General features: G+C 43.4%; 1 protein-coding gene across 1 annotated transcript in view; it reads right to left on the minus strand.

Annotated features, from left to right (window-relative positions):
• Positions 1–1350: 1350 nt before the first annotated feature.
• LOC122426735 (SLAM family member 5-like) overlaps positions 1351–25462 on the minus strand; it is a 76815-nt gene continuing 52703 nt past the window's right edge. The window contains exon 6 of the mRNA XM_043445863.1: positions 1351–1463. The gene's annotated coding sequence lies outside the window, so the exon portion shown is untranslated. The remainder of the gene's footprint in view (positions 1464–25462) is intronic.

Raw genomic sequence — 25462 nt, forward strand, 5'->3', positions numbered from 1 at the left:
GCATCGAACCTGGACTGGTGATTCATTTCACATATGATAATTTACATGTTTCAGTACCATTCTCCCATATCATCCTGCCCTCGCCCTCTTCCACAGAGTCCAAAAGACTGTTCAATACATCTGTGTCTCTCTTGCTATCTCACATACTGGGTTATCGTTACTATCTTTCTAAAACTTTATACTTTTATAATTACAAGTAACCCACCAGAGAAAGGGAAACAACTTAACTCTCCATGAGAAGTAGTCCATAAGTAGAGCCACATGTGAAGTAGTATGCAGACATTAAATGAGTCACTTCTATGAATACAGATGGAGTGGGCTCCTGCTTGTGTTGTTGACAGAAAAGAAAAAGCAAAACAGCCCATGAGGAACACTCTTATGTATGTGAAGATACAGGTATCTCCACGTATGTACTTACAAACCCACATTAAGTCTGGATGGATGCCTAGGAAGCTAGCAATAGTGCCTGCCTCTGGGAAGGGAGCTGGGCAATAGGAGTCAGAGATAGGGAGAGACTCCATTTTCAATCTCTATTTCCCCTCTGTTTTAACCATATGAATGAATGTGTGATCCCTTTACATTTTTAAATTTAAAAAGCCACTGAGTGTAACTAAAATGCTATCTCCTCTTCCTTGAATGGGGTTATAATCTGAAACTGCCAGCGTGGCTGGCTTGTCCTGAGGCTTATGAGACACTCAGTGTTTGATGGAGCTGCTGAAATGACTGAAATCATGTTCAGGGGGCTGGGCTACCTCTTTCCCTGGTGGTGCAAGCATCAGCTGAAATCCAGCTGACTGTGGAAATTCCACAGCTGGTAGGTCCTAATAACAGTAATGCAGTAATGGGAACTGAACACGTATTGCTGATTTCTTTTATGTATTTCATACTCAATCCTCACTGGAGCCCCCTGAATGCTTTCAATTATTTTCCAGTTGTTCACATGTGGAAACTCAAGGCTTAGACACTATAGGAACTTGCTAAATCTCACTCTCAGGAAAGGGTGGATCTAGGACACAACACAGGTAAGTTTCACTCTAGGGCTAACACCTCAGGGGTTTGCAGGCCTCAAACGGTCAACCTGAGAACCCTGGGTTGCACATTTCCTAGGGATATTGTATAACTTCCTAGGGTTGCCATAACAACATGCCAAATACTGGGTGACTTAAAAACAACAGAACTTACTGTCTCACAATTCTATTAACTAGGAGTCTAAAGCAAGGATTTGTCAGAGTCAGGCTCCCTCTGAAACCTGTAATGATGTATTAGTCAGCTTGGGCTGCCATGACAAGATAACATAGACTGGGTGGGTGTTAATCAGCAGAAATTTATTTCCTCACACTTCTGGTGGCTGAGAAGTCCCGGATCAAGGTGCCAGTTGAACCAGTTTCTGAGAAGAGCTCTCTCCCTGGCTGCAGGCTGCCACCTTCCGGCCCTATTCTCACAGGGCCTTTCTCAGAATGTGCCTGTGGAGGGGGAGGGGAGAGAAAGGGCGAAGGGAGAGAGGAGGCTCTCTGATATATCTTCTTACAGGGACACTAATCAGGTCAGGGCCCCTCTCTTAGGACCTCATTTAGCCGAATTACTGCCTAAGAGGCGCCATCTGCAAACACAGCTACCTAGTGGGTAAGACTTCACATAAGAATGGGGAAGGGCACACATTCAGTCCATTACAACGGGGATCCGTCCAGCCTCCTTCTAGCTTCTAGTGTTTGCTGGCAATTGTGTTCTTCGACTTTTGGAGACATCACTTCAATCCTTTGTCTTCACACAGTGCTCTCTCTCTCTGTCTCTTTGCATCCTCCTCACTCTTTGCATGTCAGTGCTGTGAACAGTTCCCGCTTTTGGTAAAGACACCAATCACATCACACTGGGGCCCACCCTAACTACCTCTTCTTAACTATGTATGCACATAACTTATTTCCATGTAAAATGACATCATTAGGTGCTAAGAGTTAGGGTGTCAACATGTCTTTTCTGGGGGGAACAACTTAACCCAGGAAGTTCTCCCTTATCTCATCCTCAGTAGAACACCCTCCTACTGGGGGACACTGGTAATTATATCTACAACCTCATACACACTGTAGGGAATCCTGCTGGAGACTACATTTTTGCTTTTTTTTTTTTCTTTTTCTTCTTCTTTATTAATTAATGTTGACAGAAACATCTTAAAAAAGAAACACAAAAATCACTTTGCAAGACATCACCAATGTTAAATCCTTCACGTCTCTCCCCTGGTGATAAAAAGGTAACATAGGAAGGTCCGGGAAGGAATTTGGAACCAGACCTTAGGGTTTTGAGACACTTAGAAGTGCCCTCCTATGAAGAGCATTGAGAGCATGTTGGGGAAGGGTGTTAGGTAACAGGTGTATCTGGAAGTTCATTGATATGCAAGACAAAGTAGCCTAAAGTTCAGAATCTGTGAGACAGATGCCATTGAAGTGGCCAACTGTGACGTGAAAGGGGGATCTCACCCACAGTCACTGAGGCTTCAGAGTATTTGGGGCCAAGACTGCCATTTGGATGAGACCTCAGACAATGGATGGTCTTTTCTCTATAGCTTCAACCACCATGTCCAAGACCCTCCTTTCAGGGTATTATGACCCTTGTGTGGTCCTTAAGTCTCTCTTGTGATCTCCATAAGGAAGACTTAAAGAAGGTCTGAGCAAGCTCAGCTGACTTGTGATGCCTGCCCTCCCTCTGCCTGCATCCTGACACCAAGGCACAACTGCCCCATAATGAGGGTTTCAGAGCCCAATGACAGTGTCACCCTGTGACAACGGTCACTTTACATGCTGCTGCCTCACCCTAACCTCTGTCCCATTGCCTCTACCTTAGGGAAGTCCCAAGAAACATGCATGGCATCTGCTTTGGGATCCAGGACACTTTGTTGGGGGTCCCTTCTTGTAGGGTGGATTTAGGGAGGAGGAGAGAACCCCCAGTGTGTTGCAAACATATACTGTAATGTGCTCTCACTCATCACAAATAGAGAAACAGGGGGACTTATATGCCTTCTATTCCAGTGAGAAGATCTAAAACGAGGACCATCTCCTTAGCTGTGGAGCCACCCTCCCCTCCTCCCAGCCAGCACATCCTGCTAGGACAGATTCCTGGATTAGATTCCTCCCAACTGAGAAGACAAAACCCCCAAATACTGTGGGCGTAAAAGGGACTGTGGTTTTGGAGCTTAGAGAATATACTTCTGCTACCTCCTGACAATTGAGCCCAGTGACTCAGTTGGGCTTGATGACCATGAGGTTTTCTGCAGACTTGTTTAGAGGGACCTGGTGGCACAGTCCCATCCAGCTTTCCTCAACTGGCCTTGTGTGTGTTGTGTTGGGGAACCCTTCATGCACTGCAAGGTGTGTGCTCTGCAGGTCAATGTGCTGTCTGCAGACCTGTGCTTACCCTGGGGTATCAGAGGAGTGTCAGGATGGAAGGAAAAGACCAAGGAGGACTGGGTATGAGACAGACAGGAGGCTGATTAGTGAAGACCTGTTACTCCCCCAGACAGCCTAAAGAGGAAAGGACATTACACTTGACAACTGCCCACATTGATACAAGCTTTGAAGGCTCTGGGTCTAAACCGGAGCTGAGGGCCCCAGTCCTATGAGGTGACCTGAAAAGACTGGACTGAAGGTCTGAGCCCAGCGGACATGCCTAATTAAGTGAGTTAATGATTAAATGAATATTAAAAAAAATCTGAAATACTTGTGCCTATGAACACTGCCATGACCGATTCTCTGCTTTCAGTGAGAGTCAGGAATGGGGATGAGTACAGCAGAGGAAGACAGAAGAATTTACCAGATTGGAGAGAGGACTGGATTCCTGGAGGGCAATTACCAAGCCAGGAGGATCCTGACCTTCTAGAAAAACCAAATTGCTCTTCCTTTTAGGATAAGGTGGCACTTCCCCTGGTCCTGCTTTGTCCTACCCTGGTTTCCAGAAAGGACAAAGGGTATCAGTGCCTTGAAGCATGTGTCTGCAATAGGAGAATGAGTTCAGGAAATACTGGTCCAAAGGGGAATGTGCCGCCTTGTCACAGCTCTGCAGGAAAGTGACCGAGCAAGGCCCACTTCAGCCTCTCCAGGAGAGACTAGGGATATGCTGCCTTGGTGGCAGGGACAGCAGAACTCACCTAACGATCACCAGAACTAGAATTCAACATTCAAGAAACAAAGATCATGGCATCCAGTCCCATGATTTCATGGCAAATAGATGGGGAAAAATGGAAACAGTGACAGATTTTACTTTCATGGACTCCAAAATCATTGTGGAGGTTGACTGCAGCCATGAAATTAAAAGATGCATGCTCCTTGGAAGAGAAGCTATGACAAACCTAGACAGCATATTAAAAAACAGAGTCATTTCTTTGCCAACAAAGAAATGTATAGTCAAAGTTATGGTTTTTCCAGTGGTCATGTACAGATGTGAGAGTTGAGCTGTAAAGAAGGCTAAGCACAGAAGAACTGATGGCTTAGAATTGTGGTACTAGAGAAGACTTGTCCAAGAAGCCCCCTGGACAGCAAAGAGATCAAACCAGTCAATCCTAAAGGATATCTATCCTGAAGCTCCAATACTCTGGCCACCTAATGCAAAGAACCAACCTATTGGAAAAGACCCTAATGCTGGGAAAGATTGAGGGCAGGAAGAGAAAGGAGGGACAGAGGATGAGATGGTTGGATGGCATCACTGACTCACTAAGCATGAGTTTGAGCAAACTCCAGGAGATGGTGAAGGTCAGGGAGGCCTGGCATGCTGCAATCCATGTGGTTTCAGAGTTGGACATGACTTAGCAACTGAACAAACACAAGAACCAAAACTGGATATCAGAAATTATTTCAAATTCATTGTACTAGCCTGCCTGCCTAGAATCAAAGATGTATACTATATAAATTTATTGAAAATATGGGTTGTATCTTTTTCTCCTTTATTGTTACTAAGCAAAAAGTTGCATGTCCTGTTTCCATTGCCCTAGGTCTCTACAACACTGGAGCCAGGAGTTCTGGAGCACACAGTTCTGAAGTTCAGGATTCTGGATTTGTTCCTCTGCAGGGGATCCGAGGAGGTTTTGTGTTGTTTCATGTGATCAAGAAGCAAGAAGCTGAACCAGAGGAGGTCTCATGGGGCTTTGGCCCTGAGTCAAGCTACAGAGTCCTGCTGCGAGTCCATAATGGGGCAGACACCCCAACCTGAGTCAGCCTCCAGGACAAGTACCAGCACAGGGTCTATGTGCCCAACATCTTGTCCCTGAAGATTGAGAACCAGACCCAAGAGGACAGTGGGCAGTATTGGGCTCGAGCCAGCTTCCAGGGAGGAATAGATCTTACCCAGGTTTTCCACCTCACTATCTATGGTAAATGACACCTCCTCACCCTATCCCATGGCTTCTCTCCTTTTGTGGTAGGAGTGTCACATATGCACCAATTTTCAGGATTATTTCCAGACACCAGCTTTCAGACTCTATTTTCTCCTTTGAAATTAGGGTAAGTGGATTTACTGCAGACGATAAACAGAGTTGTGGGAGAGAAGACTGGAAATTTGGGGAAATGATATTGTCATAGCAACCACTGCTCTTTATAGGCCTGCTTCTGCTGCTGCTGCTAAGTCGCTTCAGTCGTGTCCAACTCTGTGTGACCCCATAGACGGCAGCCCACCAGGCTCCCCCGTCCCTGGGATTCTCCAGGCAAGAACATTGGAGTGGGTTGCCATTTCCTTCTCCAATGCATGAAGGTGAAAAGTGAAAGTGAAGTCGCTCAGCCGTGTCCGACTCTTAGCAACGCCATGGACTGCAGCCTACCAGGCTCCTCCGTTCCTGGGATTTTCCAGGCAAGAGTACTGGAGTGGGGTGCCATTGCCTTCTCCACTTTATAGGCCTAGATTTACTTAAATGTGTGCATCAGTTGTCTATTGCTGCTATCATTTAAAAGCTTATCACACATGTATTTATCATCTTACTGGGCTGTAGGTCACAACTCAGACATTGGGTCTCACTGGGCCACAGACAAGGTTTTGACAGGGCTGTGTTGTTTTCTAGAGGTTCCAGAAGGAGATTCATTTACGTGTATTTACCACCTCCTAGTGGTTGCTTACATTACTTGGCTCATGACCACCTTCCGGCACCTTCAATGCCTGCAGTAGTGGGACCAGTTCTTCTCTCATTCTTATCCCTCTGACCCCTCCGCTTCTTCCTTCTTCCACATTTAAGGACCCTTTTCTTTAAACGGGTCCTTACACTGGGCCCATCCAGGTAATCAACAATCTCTTTATTTAAGGTCTGCTGGTTAGCAGCCTCAGTTCCCTCTGCTACCTTATTCTACTTTGCCATGTAACCTAACATAGTCACAGGTTCTGAGGATTGCACATGGATGCATTTGAGGTCAATTATTCACCTACCACAGTTCTGAAATCCAAGTGTAGTCAGGGCCTCCTCTCCTGTTACTCAGCACCAGTCCAAGGCCAGTCTCACTCACAAAGAGTCGACAAATCTAGCCCTAGAAGCCTCGGTAGATAGAGGAGAAAGATTACACTGCAACATTTCCAAAGAACCTCGCTTAGCCAGTACTTATTTCCCTGAAGTCCCTGCCTGAATAGAGAAATATCTGCTGTGAGACAGTGGCTGTTTAAGCTTTAGGCCCCGATGTGATTTCTGTGACCAGCTTATCAGGGTGTCAATTCTCAAGTTCAGTAGCAAGTTCCAACCAGACTCAGAGTCATCATCCTAGTTGCTACCACTGCATCTCCAGCAACTGTGTGTCCACTGCTGGGAGCACAGGGCCTTTCTCTGGGCTCCCAGCACTGGATGGTGTCCTTCTTCTCTAGAGGCCATGCACCCCCAGGCACTCTCTCAGCAGGAGAAGAGGACAAGGTCCTGATCCAGGAATAACCCTTGTGTCCCATACTTCCTCCCTTCTAGGAGAAACCTCATTTTCTCAGAAATGATGGGCCTCGTGGAGGTGGGACCCAGGCTTTACTTTCTTATTGGACATGTTTAAGGCTCCTCAGTCTAGTGAAACCACATAGGGTTTAACTCAGTGGCTCTCTCTTTATTGTCACTTCTATATATTAAGTATTGGGCAAATTGGGTTTTATCTGTGAAACACATCACTTAAGGGACAATGGCATAGTTTCGATGAGATAATAGATGAGAATATGTACACTGGAATATTTTCCAATCATGTGAGCTCCATTCCTTTGTCCATCCTCTCCCAGATCCTGTGTGCCTTTGACAGATCCTGTGCCGGGGTCCAGCCCCAGCAGGGTCCAGGGGGACCCTCAGGATGAACGGCGTCAGCGAGAGAGAGAGAGAGAGCAGACTGGGGTGTGTGCAGCAGGGTCTGGCCCTGTCTTTTTTGTGGTTAACCTATTTTCTTTCTATTAGGCGTCATCTCCATGGGAACTAGATAGGATTATATTTTTACAGAACAGAAATGCAAAGGATTGCAAAGACAGCAGATATGGCACAAAACAGGCTCTTAGTCTTAGTTAATTACCTGCAAGAAGTCACCAGCTAACCTCTATCTAAAGGATTTTTTATTAGGCATATTTGTGGCTATTTTATTTGTGGAGCTTTTCTCACTCCACGGAGGGACCTATGCTTAATGGTTTCTTTTGTTAGCGTACTGTGCTTAGGATGTTTAGAACAATCATGACCATTTTTTTGCAATGAGAGCACACATTTATCGAACAAGCCAGAATGCCAGCAAAAGGGTTTGAATTGAAGCATTTCCTTCATCCCTGGACCCTTCATAGGGTACCAGCGTCCAGAAGATTTATTAATTAGTGTTTTAAGTTGGTCTTTATTCAGTGAAAGAGGAGCAGGAGAACTCTCGGCAGGCAACACAAGAATCTGCAGCAGGGCGAACAAGAACAGCAGCAGAAAAGGGGGGAGGATACAGGGTGGGGTAGGGGCCGGGGTCAACCTGGAGGGTCCCTTGTGTCCTGAACGGCCTTGCGTGTCAGGTATTTTCCTCATGACCTCGTCATGGGTGGGCTCTCCCATAATGGCTCCCGGCAATCCTAGTCAAGTCAGCATCCATCACACCAGACTGGTGCAAAGCCACCCTGGAGTGCACAGCCTCAGGGGACACAGAGGATCTGAAGGTGACCTGGGAGAGCAAGGGCCTGCCCAGGGAGCTGGAGCAGAGAGTGGCACAGGGAAGACCCTCCAACTCCTGGACTCTGTCTGTGAGCCTGCTCCTAAGCCAGCTGTGTCAGCTTGACCTGTGTGGTCAGAAAACCAGGTGGACCAGAAAACTGCCATCTTAGACCTTGGAGAAGTCTGTGCACATTTACCTTCCAGAAGGGATGGGCACCCTGAGAGCTCAGGTAGCACTGAGTTCTTGACGTTCAGGGCTTTTCTCCCCATTGTTTTATTAGCAATGTCTTTCATTTGGTTATTTCTTACAGTAGTCTGGGACACACATTCAAATTATTTTTCCTCCTAAATATCTTCATATCTGTGCCCTCCTTTAAATCCCTGATCCCTGCAAGACTAGGTTGTAGCCTTCCAATACCCCTTACCACTCCCATTCATTGTTCATGCATGGTCTTCAGAAAAGTAAATCATATTGAATCATTTCTCTCTGCTCTTCACTGAGTCCAACCTCCAGGATTCCTCATAGGATTCAGGAGTAAGATGGGCCTCTGTCCATGTGTATGGTCCCACACATTTCACCGTGAATTTCTTGCTTGTAGTTCATAGAATGTGACCTGGTATTTCAACTCTGAATATGCTGTTTCTCTATCATTAACCCTTCTTCATCCTGTGTCTTTGATTTCTGTCTTATTTTTTATAAGGATTCTCCACAGTGACTGCAGATTTGTGATCATGTGTATATGCATACACACGTGGCCCTACCCTAACAAGGGGCCCAAAATTCATTTAGTATTTTTTGTGTTGTCTTGAAATTTTAATAGATTTTTATCAACTTTTCTGATTGTTTTTGCGCAGAGCCCTGCACTGGTTTAGCCATCCTGCCCTCTAGCATCACCTCCTTTAAGGAGCTTTCCCTAGTCACTCCCACAAAGGGGAGTAAGGTTTTGTTTGTGCATTTCTCTCCTCCATAGATAGGAATATCTTGAGAGCCACGTTTTGTCCTCCTTTGAATTCTTGGGCAAAAAATAACTTCTAGCCAAACTTTACTTGCGGTCAGTGTTTTATTAAATCAATGAATGACCTGATAACCGTGTGTAGTCTTGCCCTCTTTCTACTATCCTCTGCACATGAGCTGGTGGAGAGATCTGAATGTTAGCCTCGATGTCTGTTACTTTATAGACACAGGCTGGAAGGTCAGATAAGTTTCAGCACTCAGTACGACCAGCAAGAGCCCTCTGAACACCCTTGCCCACAGCTCCTCCCTACTCTATCCCCTTGTGTGCCCTAGTTGGGTGCGGAAATCTTCCAGGGCCTCACCTTCTGAAACAGTCATTTTCTGACCAAGGTGCTCCTACCTGGAATGCAATGCCCACCCAGCTGTACCTGGGAAACTCCTATTCCTTCCTGAAGTCTTGCTGTGCATTACTTTCTCTGAGAGGGCCTTCCTAAAGTCCTGTGTATAAGATGTAAACCTTGATCACACTGCAGTCCCTCTGGCTGGCAGACCTTGGTATTTTCTTGGTCCTCCCCTCTAGATGACCATGTCGTGTTCATCTCAGTAACCCTGGAATGAAGAAGGAGCTCAGGGCCTGGTTGATTGAATGAACCTGCCATGCTCCTCCTCCTTCAGCTTCTGAATCAGGACCCTTAGACCTATCTACCTGCTCTCTCTCTATCGCCCCTTGGCAATGGATATCTCATGTTCTCTCTTGTCTTAACATTCTTCACTCTCTCTGTGTGAGGGAAACAGATCCACGTGCAGAAACCAGTGCTGCCCCCTTGCGAGGCATCATAGGTGCTGTCCTGGTTATGCTGTCGGTCCTTGGAGGCGGACTGTACCTTTGGAAGACATGTGGTAAGAAAAAGAATAAGGAGACTGGAATGTGGAGACAGGTTGCCCTTTTCACCTCTGCTCCAGATCCATGCCCTCCCCCAATGGACTTAGAGTCCCTCTCTTCTGCATCTTGCTACACCAGGAATCTCTCTGCAGAGGGAATGGCAGGTATCACCCTGGCCCTGGAGCTCATAGTGATGGATGAGGATTCAGGCTCCACTGTGTATATGGCTCAGAAACAGGACTGGGGGAGGACCAGAAGGACCATGCTGGTGGCATCTACTGTTTAGAGCTGAGTCAGCAGGAGTCTTGAGAGGGCATGGGCAAGATGACAGCCGGGAGCAGAGGCAAGACTGAAATATCCAGGATCCCTCACTGACTTTGCCTGGATTTGTCCAACTAATCACTGCTGCTTCTGAACCCTCTTGCCTCTTTAACTCTTTTCACACAATGCACTATTAACTAAGAAAATGCACTAGTAGGACACTGAAGTGCTGGATTTTTTAGAGGGAATTAGTAAGCAGTGCATGTCAATGGGCATTGGTTCCATATGAGTCCCTCTGGGCTTCTGTATCCCTCAGCTGATTCAGAAACCCTGTTTCTTGCATCACTAGGGTTTTGGTGAACAATATCTAGAGGAAAAAGAACCTTTTACTAATGTCTTCGGTGAGGTCCATACCCAAGCCATGTCGTGAAGATAATTTAATTGGAGGAAGCAGGAGAATCACCAAGCCTGATACATTTTTGCTGTGAACCTGACCACTTGGATACCTGACCCTTCCAGCTCTGCTCCAGTTCCAGGTGCCCTGGGTTTGCTCTACCTTGACCCTCATGGCTTCAGCTCTTGGGGCACTGGTGGTCCTATTACTTCTTCTCCAAAATACCCTCCCTATAAGGATTCTCACCCCTGAAGGACAAGAATTCTTCCTGTCATGGACTCTGCTCCTAACCCCTCTCCTGCTGAAGCTTCTTAAAGAGGAAATTCCTGACTATGCTCATGTTAATCCCTACAGCCTCAACTCTGTGACTGGATGGGTCTTTCCTGAGAACATGAGACCAGGCAGGGACTGTGTAGAAGTCGTGATCATGCCACAGAGAAAAGAGTCAGAATTGGTCCTGGATGCTGAGTTGGGGATCCATGGGGGCAGCATGAATGGATGGGAACCCCCAAGCCCAAGGTTCTTTTGCACCTTCAATAGGGCCAGAAATCTGTGTTGGGCTGTGTGTGTGTGCATGTGTCTGTGTATTGGGAAGAGTGTCTAGTTCAACCATAAACCTTACTGCTTATTTGACATCTCCATTTGGATGTCTAACATGTCTAAATTTGAACTCTCTTAACATGCTTCCCTGGAGAAGGCAATGGCACCCCACTCCAGTACTCTTGCCTGGAAAATCCCATGGACAGAGGACCCTGGTAGACTGCAGTCCATGGGGTCGCTAAGAGTTGGGCACGACTGAGCGACTTCACTTTCACTCTTCACTTTCACGCATTGGAGAAGGAAATGGCAACCCACTCCAATGTTCTTGCCTGGAGAATCCCAGGGATGGGGGAGCCTGGTGGGCTGCCATCTATGGGGTCACACAGAGTCAGACATGACTGACGCGACTTAGCTGCAGCAGCAGCAACATGCTTTCCATATATGCAGTCTTCCCATTTAAAAAAATGCTATTTCTATCTTTCTTTTTCTTCTTGTTACCAAACACTAGTGCCATCCTTGGTTTATTCTTTTTTTTTTTTTTTCATATACCATGCTCTCTCAGAAAATATTTATATATTTTACATATATATGTTATATTATATATTTAATATATATAATGCTGGAGAAGACTCTTGGGAGTCCCTTAAACAGCAAGGAGATCAAACTGGTCAATCCTAAAGGAAATCAACCCTGACTATTTATTGGAAGGACTGATGCTGAAGCTGAAGCTCTAATACTTTGCTACATGATGCAAAGAGCCGACTCGCTGGAAAAGACCCTGATGCTGGGAAAGACTGAGGACAGGAGGAGAAGGGTGCGACAGAGGATGAGATGGTTGAATGGCATCGCTGCCTCAATGAACATGAATTTGCGCAAACTCTGAGAGATAGTGAAGGACAGGGAAGCTGGGCATGCTGCATTCCATAGGGTTGCAAGAGTTGGATAACTTAATAACTGAGCAATTATATTATATATGTAAGTATATGTATGTATATACACACACACATATACGTAATCCTATCACCACTTCCCTGACTCAATATGACCAGCATCTCTCATCTGACAATTATAATAGCCTCACTGTCTCTTTGTTTCTATTCTTGGCTCCTTAGAGTCTATTTGCAAATGTGTGTCCACAGCAATAATTTCAAATAGACATGCTTGCATGTTAAGTTGCTTCAGTCTTGTCTGACTGTTTGTGACCCTGTGGACAGTAGCCCATCAGGCTCCTCGTCCAAGGGATTCTCCAGACAAGAATAGTGGAATGAGTAACCTTGCGTCCTCCAGGGGATCTTCCTGAACCAGGGATCGAACCAGAGTCTCTTTATGTCTCCTGCATTGGCAGGTGGGTTTTTTACCTCTAGCACCACCTGGGAAGCCCTCCTTTCAAATACAAATTGTATTAAATCACTCTAGCTCAGTACTCCTCCATGACTTCCACCTTGTCTGAGGGACCCTGCACCATCTGACCTCACCTTTCATGCTCCCTCTTTCCTTAGTCCATTTTGTAGACTGGCTTTTTTGCTATGCCATCAATAAAACAGGCAGGCTCATGCTTCAGAGTCTTTACTTTTCCACGGAATTCGCTTCTTCCATGTATCTATATGTGTCATCCCCTCACTTTCTTTGGGGGTTTGCACAGATTTTATCTTCCCCTCTGCCCTATTTAATACTGCACCCTCCTTCTGGCATCCTCCTCACTCCTTCTTGCTCTATTTTATCCATAGCACTCAACACAAGGCTAGAGGCAGAGTATATTCACTCCAGGCTGTTCTTTAAAGATAAACACGTGAATCAGGTCTCAAAGAGTAACCTGGAAATGCTAGTATCCAGATGTCTTCATTATTCCCAGGAAATTACAATACTGAGAAGTTAATGCACTTTCCCTGGATCAGGTAGCCAATACATGGGTAGAGTTGTATTCCAGAGTTGGAGTCAGATCCAGAGGTCACTGATCTTGACCACTAATTAAACTGACTTATAATGTATAATCTATCTACAAGATATTATTTAATTCATAAAAATATTAAAGCTCATTTTATATATTTAAATTAGAAGGTGTGCATGAAATATTAAATGTTTTATAATTACATGTGCAGTATTACCCTACAATTATAGATATAAATGTATATATATCTATATGTATTTTTGTGTTAGAAAGAATATCTAAATGTTGATGTGTCAAGAAGTCAGCAGTGGTTATCTGCTGGGGTATGTCTCTTTCTTTATATTATCAGATTTTTATAACTGTTACCAGACAAACCATCAACTATCAAAAGTTTTGAGCAGAGCAGTGATATGATTAGAGTTGTATTTCTGATAGATAAAACTACATATATATCAATACCAGGCTTATAATCTTGGAATCTAAAATATTTTTTTCTCAGACTCTACCTTTATTTTCTATTGTGCTCAATATCAGTATCTTTGTTGAAAGATTGTTCAAAGTAATCTCCAGTATTTTTATTGAAATCAGCCTAAATATCTCTATACCTGTCTAGACAATACAGGAAAAGTGAAAATTTGGCTTAAAGGAGAAAATCCCTATAAATTGTTCACCATCACCAATTGAACTTGCAAAAATAAATATGCCTGTATCCTTTGAGCACACTTGACATCATGTGTCCACATTTCCATAGTTTCCTGGATCACATGCAAACTTTTATTCTCTCTGAGTCTTCCCACAACTAATATTGGTATCACATTTCCTGGGGTGGAGAGCCCTACACACCACACCCCAATCTCCAAGGGGGAAAATATCCCAGACGTTGAACACACTCACTTCGCTGAGCACTCTCTGCATCCCAACAGACTTCTCCAAGATCTCAGGTGACAGTTTTCTACTCCATCTGGTTACTGTTCACACAGGTGAGGTTGGAGTCAGGATAACTCAGAGGCCAGCCCACAGAGAGAGTCCAGGAGGGGGCTGGCCCCCATTTCACTTTCTGCTCCAGTTCCCTGGGGAAGCACTTGCTCACCCAGGTCACCTTCAGGTCCTCTGTGACCCCCGTGACCCCTGCACTTCAGGGTAGTTTTGCACCAGCTTGGTGTGATGAATGGTTAGTTGGCCAAGATTTGGAGATAAAAAGAGTTTATTAGTCAGTTTGTAGAGCATGCTACCCATCCATTATGTAGTTCCTGAGAAGCCAGGTGGGATGAAACTGCATTTCACAGCCAAAAAATTGAAGCTTCGACAGGTATAATTGCTTGCCAAAATCAAATAATAAGAAAGAGATACAAAATATCTTTTTTTAAAAGAATGCAATTTAGCCAGAGTCTCTCAGCTCCTTCCACCATCCATATCCCCTGCCTGTACCACACAGCTTAATTCACACCAAGTGTCCTTCACATACATCATCAGATCCTTCACAAACCCTATAACCCTTGGAGGGTATAATCAAACCTCTTGAGATAAAACTCCAGAAGTAGAGTTTGCAAAGAGATCTGAAAACTGGTTTCAGACTCAATCTCTCACCTATCCTAAGACACACAAAAAAAGAATTTGGTGGTAAGTGGGAAGAGAATTTCTTTGGGGGAGCCCTACTGCGAGTCCGCCGCCATTGTTGCCCATTCTTAGTTTCACTGATCTATTCTTTTAGTCTCTATTTCATTTATTTCTACTCTGATCTTTATAATTTATTCTCTTGACATAATTTTGGACTTTGTTCTATATCTAACTAGCATATTCCTTACCTCACATTTTGTTGTTGTTGTTGTTGTTGTTTGCTTTCAGGGAAAACACTTAAGATTTACTCTCACAGCAGATTTCAAGTATCTTGCAACTAAAAGTTTGTACCTTTGCAATCAGATATTGACATTTTGCAGAATGTCCTGCGTTTGTGATTTGTATGATGGTTCTCTCACAATCAGACTGCAGTTAAAAGGTTTTTGAAGGAAGATCACAGAGGGAAAGTACTATTTTCATTATCTCAACCATCAACATGACATGACTTGATTTTGACCATGACCTTCAGACTGAGGTAGTACCTTGTAACAATTTTTTTTTTCTTCTTTGAGTTCTTATCTCCATTTCTGAGATCTTTTCTCAATTTTCACATTATTTCTTTCTTGTGCTGTTGGGCAAGGGTGTGTATTTTTCTAGGAAGGCATTCCTGTGATTCTATCAGAACCTCCAAAGGGAAGGAGCTTGAACTAACTCCCAGAAGAAGACCAGGAAGGAGGCTGTAGTCTGCTGCTATGTGTTGTTCAGAGGAGGGAAGTGATGGTGTTCTGCATGTCAAGAACCTCACACACAGCGCTTTCTATATATAACACTTTTGAAATTGATGTACAACTTTAAATCAATGTTTCATAGTCCTACATAAAAATATTAAGGTATTAAAATATCCATACAATTACAAATTTGATGAAAGGCAATAGTTACCATTAATTGTAAGAAACAAGAGAGGTTACCCCTGAGGAGAGTCGCTGTGGGAATCAAAGGGAAAAGGATACTCTTTCTATAAACAGTGGATTAAACATCTAATCATAAGTGTATTATCACATGACCTTTATGGCACAATTTGTTTTCTTCATGTCACTTTTTAAAATTAAACTAATAAATGTTAGATAGTTTTTAAGTAGGTGGTACTTGTTGACTATTTATATTAGACACTGAGTGATTCATTATTTACTTAATCTTTACAATAAATAGATAAAGTCTGTCATGATAATATCCTCATTAAGATCATGAGAAATCTGAGGTGCACTAAGGCTGAATAAACCGACCAGGCTCACACCGTGGGGAAGAAGGTCAGACTCACAAACCCAGCAGGGAGGTGCTCAGTTGTGAGTGCTCAGGAAGGGAATGAGGCAGTAGATGTCCTACAGGTTCCAAACACTGCACATCATTTGCCTCGGGCTGTCTCCAACCTGACCTGAGAGGCAGTGGTGACTAATCTTCACTGTACAGAAAAGAAAACCAGCTCGCGGAGGGGAATAAGTGATCATGGAAAAGGTAACAGAGATCTGATATAGGAGCTGGACTTGCTGTTGATGTGGGATCTTCTCTTAGTCTTTCAAATCAGTTGAACTTCCAGGGAACAAATAGTTTCTCCAGAGTTTGACATTTCCCCCCATGAATAAATTCTACTTTAAGGAAAATCCTGTGTCCCATGTACTCCCTACCTGCAAGACATCTGTGTTTCCTTCTAAGAGTCTGTCGCAAAGGGAGGGGCAGAATACCACTGTCTTCTCTGAAGCTGTTTTCACTCAGAAGTCTCTTATCTGGATCAAGAGCTCTGATGAAAGACACAGAATTCTCAAAGGTTCCCCATTCCCAATGGTACCCACTCCACTCTCAGACCTGAACTGTCTGCCACAAGGGTCTAAATTTTAGCCCAAAGTAATTCTCCTCACCATAATCATGAACATGGACGTCTCCTGCGTAGGAACATCACCCCTGACTTCTAACGTGGGATAATATTGTTCAGGGACTTGGGCCCTAATCACAAGGTCCTGAGACATGTTTTTACACCTGAACTGATGCTTCACCAATATACCAGACACCCTCTCCCAGCCTCTGGTTCTAACCACACCTATCTCCTCTCCCGGTCTCTAGTTCTACCCACACCTATAAGTCTCTGAGGTCAATGTTAAGAGCTGAATATTTGTATACCCACAAAATTGATATTAGGAAGCCCTAACCCCAATGCTGGGTTTTTAGGAACTGGCCCTTTAGGAAGTGGTTGTTTAATGATCAAATCATGAGGGTGGAGCCCCCAGGACAAGATTAGTTCCCTTATTAGAAGAGGAAGAGAGACCAGAACTTTCCGGGCACACCATGTAAGGAGACAGCAAGCCAGGAAGAGGGCCTTAGCCAGGAAGAGCATCAACCTGATCAACCTTGATCTTCAACCTTGATCTTGAACTTCACAGACTTCAGGACTAGGAGACAATTAATTTCTGTTGTTTAAATCATGTAGTATATGGGATTTAGGAATAGTTCCCAGAGAAGACCAAGCAGTACATCAGGAAGAGAAAAGGATTGACTCTAGGACCCACCAACCAGCATCCAAGCCTCCCTCACAGCATCTTCCATTGAGGATAAGGTTTGTTGTGGGTTTGTCATATATAGCTTTTATTATGTTGAGGTATGTTCCTTCTATGCCTGCTTTCTGGAGAGTTTTTATCGTAAATGGATGCTGAATTTTGTCAAAGGCTTTTTCTGCATCTATTGAGATAATCATATGGATTTTATCTTTCAATTTGTTAATGTGGTGTATTACATTGATTGATTTGTGGATATTAAAGAATCCTTGCATTCCTGGGATAAAGCCCACTTGGTCATGACGTATGATCTTTTTAATATGTTGTTGGATTCTGTTTGCTAGAATTTTGTTAAGGATTTTTGCATCTATGTTCATCAGTGATATTCACCTGTAGTTTTCTTTTTTTGTGGCATCCTTTTCTGGTTTTGGTATTAGGGTGATGGTGGCCTCATAGAATGAGTTTGGAAGTTTGCCTTCTTCTGCAATTTTCTGGAAGAGTTTGAGTAAGATAGGTGTTAGCTCTTCTCTAAATTTTTGGTAGAATTCAGCTGTGAATCCATCTGATCCTGAGCTTTTGTTTGCTGGAAGATTTCTGATTACAGTTTTGATTTCTGTGCTTGTGATGGGTCTGTTAAGATCTTCTATTTCTTCCTGGTTCAGTTTTGGAAAGTTGTACTTTTCTAAAAATTTGTCCATTTCTTCCAAGTTGTCCATTTTATTGGCATAGAGCTGCTGGTAGTAGTCTCTTGTGATCCTTTGTATTTCAGTGTTGTCTGTTGTGATCTCTCCATTTTCATTTCTAATTTTGTTGATTTGGTTCTTCTCCCTTTGTTTCTTGATGAGTCTGGCTAATGGCTTGTCAATTTTATTTATCTTTTCAAAAAACCAACTTTTAGCTTTGTTGGTTTTTGCTATAGTCTCTTTTGTTTCTTTTGCATTTATTTCTGCCCTAATTTTTAAGATTTCTTTCCTTCTACTAACCCTGGGGTTCTTCATTTCTTCCTTCTCTAGCTGCTTTAGGTGTAGAGTTAGGTTATTTATTTGACTTTTTTCTTGTTTCTTGATGTAAGCCTGTACTGCTATGAACCTTCCCCTTAGCACTCCTTTTACAGTGTCCCATAGGTTTTGGGTTGTTGTGTTTTCATTTTCATTCATTTCTATACATATTTTGATTTCTTTTTTGATTTCTTCTATGATTTGTTGGTTATTCAGAAGCGTGTTATTTAGCCTCCATATGTTGGAATTTTTAATAGTTTTTTTCCTGTAATTGAGATCTAATCTTACTGCACTGTGGTCAGAAAAGATGACTGGAATGATTTCAATTTTTTTGAATTTCCCAAGGCTAGATTTATGGCGCAGGATGTGATCTATTCTGGAGAAGGTTCCATGTGCACTTGAGAAAAAGGTGAAGTTGATTGTTTTGGGGTAAAATGTCCTATAGATATCAATTAGGTCTAGCTGGTCCATTGTGTCGTTTAAAGTTTGTGTTTCCTTGTTAATTTTCTGTTTAGTTGATCTGTCCATAGTTGTGAGTGGGATATTAAAGTCTTCCACTATTATTGTGTTCTTGTTAATTTCTCCCTTCATTCTTGTTAGGATTTGCCTTACATATTGCAGTGCTCCTATGTTGGGTGCATATATATTTATAATTGTTATATCTTCTTCTTGGATTGATCCTTTGATCATCATGTAGTGTCCTTCTTTGTCTCTTTTCACAGCCTTTATTTTGAAGTCTATTTTACCTGATATAAGTATTGCGACTCCTGCTTTCTTTTGGTCTCCGTTTGCGTGGAATATTTTTTTTCCAGCCCTTCACTTTGAGTCTGTATGTGTCCCTTGCTTTGAGGTGGGTCTCTTGTAGACAGCATATATAGGAGTTAGCCTCCAACTAATAAAAAAAAAAAAAAAATCATCTTCCTACCCTGTCTACTGAGCGCTAGTCCCCCCTGATGGCTGAACACCAAACTGACCTTAGTGCTTTCCTGATGGTGGCTTCCGACACTCACTCACCATTCAGCAATCAGTCAGGCAATGAATGTCTACTGAGTGCAGCACCACTGGGATATAAAGACAAAAGGCAAAGTCACTCCTAAAGGAGTTCAAATGCCAGTGGGGAGACTTCTAGAAGCAGAAACTGCTGCAGTGTGGGTGTATGTGCTACAGGACAGAGGAGATAAGAGGCATTTTCTTTCATAGAGGAGTAAAGGGCAGCACGTGTGAAACTGAAATAAAGCAGGAAGGCCTCCTGGAGGAGGACTTCAGGATGACCTGCAGGAGGCAGGTCGACCTGGCCACCAGCAGGGTAATGGGCTGCTTCAATAGTAAGAGCTGTAGCTGGGAGGTCTGTGGCCAGGGTCTCTGCCCCTTACAGAGGCCAAGGCAGGTTTCAACTGGGAGGAGACTGGCCCAGAAATAGGGATGTGAGGCACGGCCAATGCAATGGCCTAGATTAATTTAAAAAGAAAAAATTGAGCTTCTTATGTGTAAAAATTTACCAGGAACTGGATCACATTCCCCTTCTTTTCTTGCCAGCCTCTCTTGATAAATTTTCTTCATAAAGCCTGTTCCTTAACCATTTGTATTTTCAGGAATTCTACCTTTGACTGGTATACAATCATGGTAATAACAAAAGACCCATCTTGCAAAACAGCACAAGACTCTGGAAGTCAGCAGTGTAACATTAAAATGATTTTTTTTTAAGGAATCAAAGGCACTGGGACTATTTCTCCAGGCCCCACACTGCCCGCAGCATCCTTTCCCAGTTGGGAGCATCCCAGCTTCCCAACAACGCCTGCTGCCCATGACTGTACAGTCCACTTTCCAGCTTTCTTTCTCTTGCCTCAATATCTCTGGGGGAAAAAAATGCCCCAAAAGCCTAAGTATTCTCTTCCTCTGAAATATAGATTAAATCATTCCCATTTGTAGTCTAAAGATCAGCCCACTGAAAAGTGAAGCAGCACCCTCTTGTCAATGAAGGATGTTAGTGAAGAATGAGGAGTGGGGGACAGAGGGGTGGGTTCTGCCTGGGGCAGCTTTGTCCTGTTCCTGGAGGAAAATCCTAGGAGACTCTCAGGCTGGGAGCTGTGTGAATAGCAGAGAATAAAATGCCAAGACTGCTCTGGTGGCCAGGAGGACAAAACTCAATTTCAGGATGCTGTAAGAAGTGCTGGTGGCAGGAGGTGAAGCAGATCAGTACTGAGAATGAGAGCAAAGGGAATCCTCCTTCAACATGCAGTTGGGCCCATGTCAAAGAGGGAAGGTAAGAATGACTGTAGTAAGTCCCCACTGTGTTCAGGGCACTGTGCCAGGATCTTATATACATTCTTCCATTCTATCCCTGTGACTCTAATTCTGCTCCCAACTACCTGGTCTACACAAATGCATATACAAGGCTCCAAAGGACATGAGAAAAAAACTTCCGTGATGTTGGGTGAAGCCAGAAGAGAAAACACAAACTCTGTGCATTCAATTGTGTGAACCCCCAAACAGGCAACGGAAGTCTCCATGTTCGTGGATGCCAACCAAGGGGGTCAAACTCTGGAGAAAGGCAAGTGCTTATCTCTGGGGGTGGGGACCTTGTCATTGGTAAGGGACACACAGAGATTCCTAGGATGTAAGGGTGTTCCATCTAGTGACTTGTGGTGCTCTTGTCGACTGTTTCTTTATAATTCATTAGGCTATTCATTAACTGTTATGTTCTACCTCTGTTGCTTTTCACAATTAAGAAGGTCTTTAGCAAAGAATACTATGAACAACTTTGAAGCATAAAATATTTACAATATGTTTGAGTTTTTTCTTTAGAGTGTACTCCCAGATGTGAGTAATGAAGCAGATGGCATGAACAATTTATAGTTTTTGATACACATTACATTTGAATTTCTACCACTGCAAGTAAGTTCAAATGTGTGCTGAAATGTTTATTAACTGCTTATATTTTTCTTTTCTGGACTCTCTATACATACCTTTGAATGGTATTCATTTGGGAAGTGAAGTCATGTTTGGGAAGCTGACTTAGAGTGATTTGAGGGCAATGAGGTGTCCATGAAGAGGAAGATACTAAAGATACCAATGGGCAGGGGTAACTGAGGAGGCCAGCTGGTATCACTTCCCCAGGATGCAGACACAGAGCCCTGAGAATCCTTTCTGTTTGGCTCCACCCATCCTGTGGCCACTGAAACCACTCACAGGCCAATCCCTGGAGATGCAGAGTGAGCCGACTGCATACCTGCCTGGGAGAAGCAGGGCCAGAGGGATAGCAGACAAATCAAACCAAGACATCAGAGACACGGGACTGCTAGGAACACACACAGAGTGATGGAAGGCAGACGACATGAACAGGCAGGGTAGGGAAATGAGCACTTGAAATATCCAAGGAAAGAGTTTTTACATGGGGCAGTAGGGGCTGGGGGAAAAGAAACACAAGCAGATACAGAACTGCAAGGAACATTCAGTATGTTTGAAACTGGTCTGGGGAGACTGGGAGAGACCATGAAGGCCCTGGATGCCATGCTCAGAGTCAAGCTTTATCTTGTAAGCTGAAATTTCCAAAGTACTAATTTAGTGAAAGCTCAGACCTTAATTTAGTAAAAACTCAGGAGGGTTTTTGCTTTAGTAAATTAGAAGGAACATGGAATCTCATGGTCACATATGTTGTGAAATACCAGATTAAATAACTAAAACAGATGTTACCACTGGAGTAAGGGACTGTTAAATCTCTCAGAAGGGATCAGTCTGTATATTTTGCAAAATTGTCTGACCTATGGGCCCCACAGTCCTTTTGAAGAGTACTCTTAGAATTGATGGTCCATGGAGCACCCTGAGAATTTCTGATGTAGGTAAGCTGAGTGCCAGCTTGTGGTAGAGTGTGTGCGGGAGCCAAGTATGTTTGTTCTCTTCACGAGCCCTCACCTTCCTCTCCATCTCCCCCACCTATGGTAGATCATCAGTAATGTGATCCTTTTAATGAACCCCCATTTTATTGTCAGTAGCACAGCCACATCTCTGCATTAAGCATGAGCTGTTTGAGGTAGACCTGTCTGCCCCAAGCCCAGGTCCTCTTCAATGGGATCCTCTTCCTTCCACAAATATTCATGAGAAACTACTATGTGCCGGTCTCTGCTCCGTTTGCTTAGGATACATCTACTAATGAATCCAACACACCTTCTATCTCACAGAGGTTCAGCTCTCAACATTTAGATAATTAAGATGCTGTCATAAATGCAGCGAATTTCTATACATTTTTTCTTTTAAAAAATTTATAGCATTCTCTGCTGGTAAGACATTAATATTTCTCAGTGTTCATTTTGAATTGAATGAGCACGTCTTTGTTTTTTTTTTTTTAATAACCAAACACAAGCCCATTTAATAAATACGTTTTGAACAATTCTTTTATCAACATTTTACATTCTCTCTCCTTTATCTCTTCCTGATTAATCAGTCACTAAGTCATGTACGGCTCTTTATGACACAATGGACTGCAGTGAGACAGGCTCCTCTGTAGTCAGCATGCTGCAGTGTGTGGGGTTGCAAAGAGTCAGACATGAGTGAATTGAGTCAGAGACTGAATTCAACTGAATTGCACTTCTTATATTGAATAAGAAGATATGATCTCTGGCTTTGGAGACCTGCTTTAAAATATATTTTCTACTTTGATCATTAGAAAAGCATTAAACTACCTCCTTGTAGCATTTGTATTCTTTTATATAAGTACATTATTTTATTCTTTATACATCCTTGTTTGGCTCCTGATTTTAGAGAAAAAGCTTTTAATTTTTTAATAAGGCATTGAGACTGACACTAGTTATGGATTTGTGTATATTTCCTTTGTTATGTTGAGATATGTATCCTCTACATCAACTTTGTTGTGAGTTTTTAATAATGAATGTGTCTTGAACCTTGTCAAATGCTTCTTTTGCATCTATTAAGATGATCATGTGACTTATATTTTTCATTTTGTTAAAGTGCTGAGTCATATTAATTGATTTGTGGGTGTTGAACCATCCTTGAATTCCTCAAATAAATCCCACTTAATCATTTGGTTTGATCCCTTTTTTGTATGATAGAATTAAGCTTTCTAATATTTTGATGAGAATTTTTGTATCTACATTCATCAGGGATATAATTTTCTTCTTTATGGTGTCTTTATCTGGTTTTGGCATCATGATATGTCCAGGTGTGTGTTTATTTGGGTTCCTCTTCTTTGAATCTTTCTGTGATTCCCATTCCTGGATTTCTGTTTCCTTCAAGTTCTGGAAATTTTCAGCCATAATTTCATCAAATACATTTTCACCTCCTTCCTCTTTCTCTTCTCCCTATGAGACCCTATGATGGGCATATGAGTGTGTTGAATGCTGTCCCAGAGGTCCCCTAAACTATTCCCATTTTTGAAAGTTTTGTTTGTCTTTTGCTGTTCTGATTGAGTGATTTCAATTATTCTATTTTCCAGATTACTTAGGCATTCTTCTGTGTCACCTAATCTTCTATTAATACACTCCAGTGTAGTTTTATTTCATTATTTTATCTTCCAGTCTGACTAGTTCTTTGTTATATTTTCTTGTTGTTGTTGTTCAGTTGATCTGTCATGTCGGACTCTTTGTGACACCATGGACTCCAGCAGGCCAGGCTCCCCTGTCCTTCACCATCTCCCGGAAATTCTCACTGTGTTCACCTATTGTTTTTCCCAGTTCCATTAGAAATCTCTTACTATTGCTTTGAACACTTTATCAGATAAATCGCTTCTGTCTCATTAAGGTTTTATTCAGGGTTCTTTTGTTGTTGTTCTTTCATTTGAAGCATATTTATCTGTGTGCTCATTTGGTTTTATTTCCTCTGTCTCTATGAAATTAAGTAAAACAATTGCCTATCCCAGTCTTGAAGGCATATCCTTGTGTGAGAGTGTCCCTATGCAATCTGCATCTAGCCAGTGGCTTTGGTGGGAGAGCTGGATCTTAAGTGAGAGCAGGCTGCACCTTTCTCTGGGGTATGCTGGCAGCCACCACGTTAGTGGGAGTTAGGCTGGAGGTGTAGGAGCTAGATCCAGAGCCAGGTGCAAGCTAGGGTTTCTCCTATGCTCTAATGGCTGGGGGCAGAGGGGGGCTCAGAGGGCTAGAGCAGGAGCCCAGAGGGAGTTGAGTTTCTCTCAGTGTGATGGTACCCTCTTCTTTGGTTTGGGACATGGTCAGGAAGCCTTGGGCTCCTGAGGGCTTGGGGATGCACTTCTGTGTTGGTTGCCATTTTTCCCTGATGTGCCTTGGGTGGAGACTTGGTTGGGTTCAGAGTGGTTGATGCCACCTGAATGAGCTGGCCCTGCTTCCTCCTAAACATGCACAGACACATACTCTGGTGATGGTGATCTCTGCCCTGGAGCTAACTGTCCTCACTCTGGAGTGAATGCAGGGGTACACGAGCTGGCAATAAGCTGCCTTTACCCTGATAAAAGACAAGTTCAGGGTCCACTGGCTCCATTATTTCCAGGTGTGCACATTCTCATTGGTGATAGCAGCCTCTGAATTAGTGGGGAGCTGCACTGGAACTAGAAGGGCTGAAGCAGGAGCCCACTGTGTGCCCGGCATGAAGGCTGGGTAGTCCTGTCAGGCTAGCAAGAGCCACAGGCAGTTTTCCATCTGCTGCCTCCAGAGGGTGACTGGGAGTAAACATATATGTGTGTATGCTCTTCAATAATGCATTCTTTTTCCTTCAGTTCAGTTCAGTTCAGTTGCTCAGTCGTGTCTGACTCTTTGCGATCCCATGAATCGCAGCACGCCAGGCCCCCTGTCTATCACCAACTCCCAGAGTTTACTCAAACTCAGGTCCATCGAGTTGACGATGCCATCCAGCCATCGCATCCTCTGTCATCCCCTTCTCCTCCTGCCCCCAATCCCTCCCAGCATCAGGGTCTTTTCCAATGAGTCAACTCTTCGCATCAGGTGGCCAAAGTACTGGAGTTTCAGCTTCAGCATCAGTCCTTCCAGTGAACACCCAGGACTGATCTCCTTTAGGATGGACTGGTTGGATCTCTTTGCAGTCCAAGGGACTCTCAAGAGTCTTCTCCAACACCACAGTTCAAAAGCATCAATTTTTTGGCACTCAGCTTTCTTCACAGTCCAACTCTCACATCCATACGTGACCACTGGAAAAACCATAGTCTTGACCAGATGGACCTTTGTTGGCAAAGTAATGTCTCTGCTTTTTAATATGCTATCTAGGTTGGTCATAACTTTCCTTCCAAGGAGTAAGCATCTTTTAATTTCATGGCTGTAGTCACCATCTGCAGTGATTTTGGAGCCCAAAAAATTGAAGTCTGACACTGTTTCCCCTGTCTCCCCATCTATTTCCCATGAGGTGA

Source organism: Cervus canadensis, chromosome 2 (assembly GCF_019320065.1).
Source record: "Cervus canadensis isolate Bull #8, Minnesota chromosome 2, ASM1932006v1, whole genome shotgun sequence".
Taxonomy (NCBI): domain Eukaryota; kingdom Metazoa; phylum Chordata; class Mammalia; order Artiodactyla; family Cervidae; genus Cervus; species Cervus canadensis.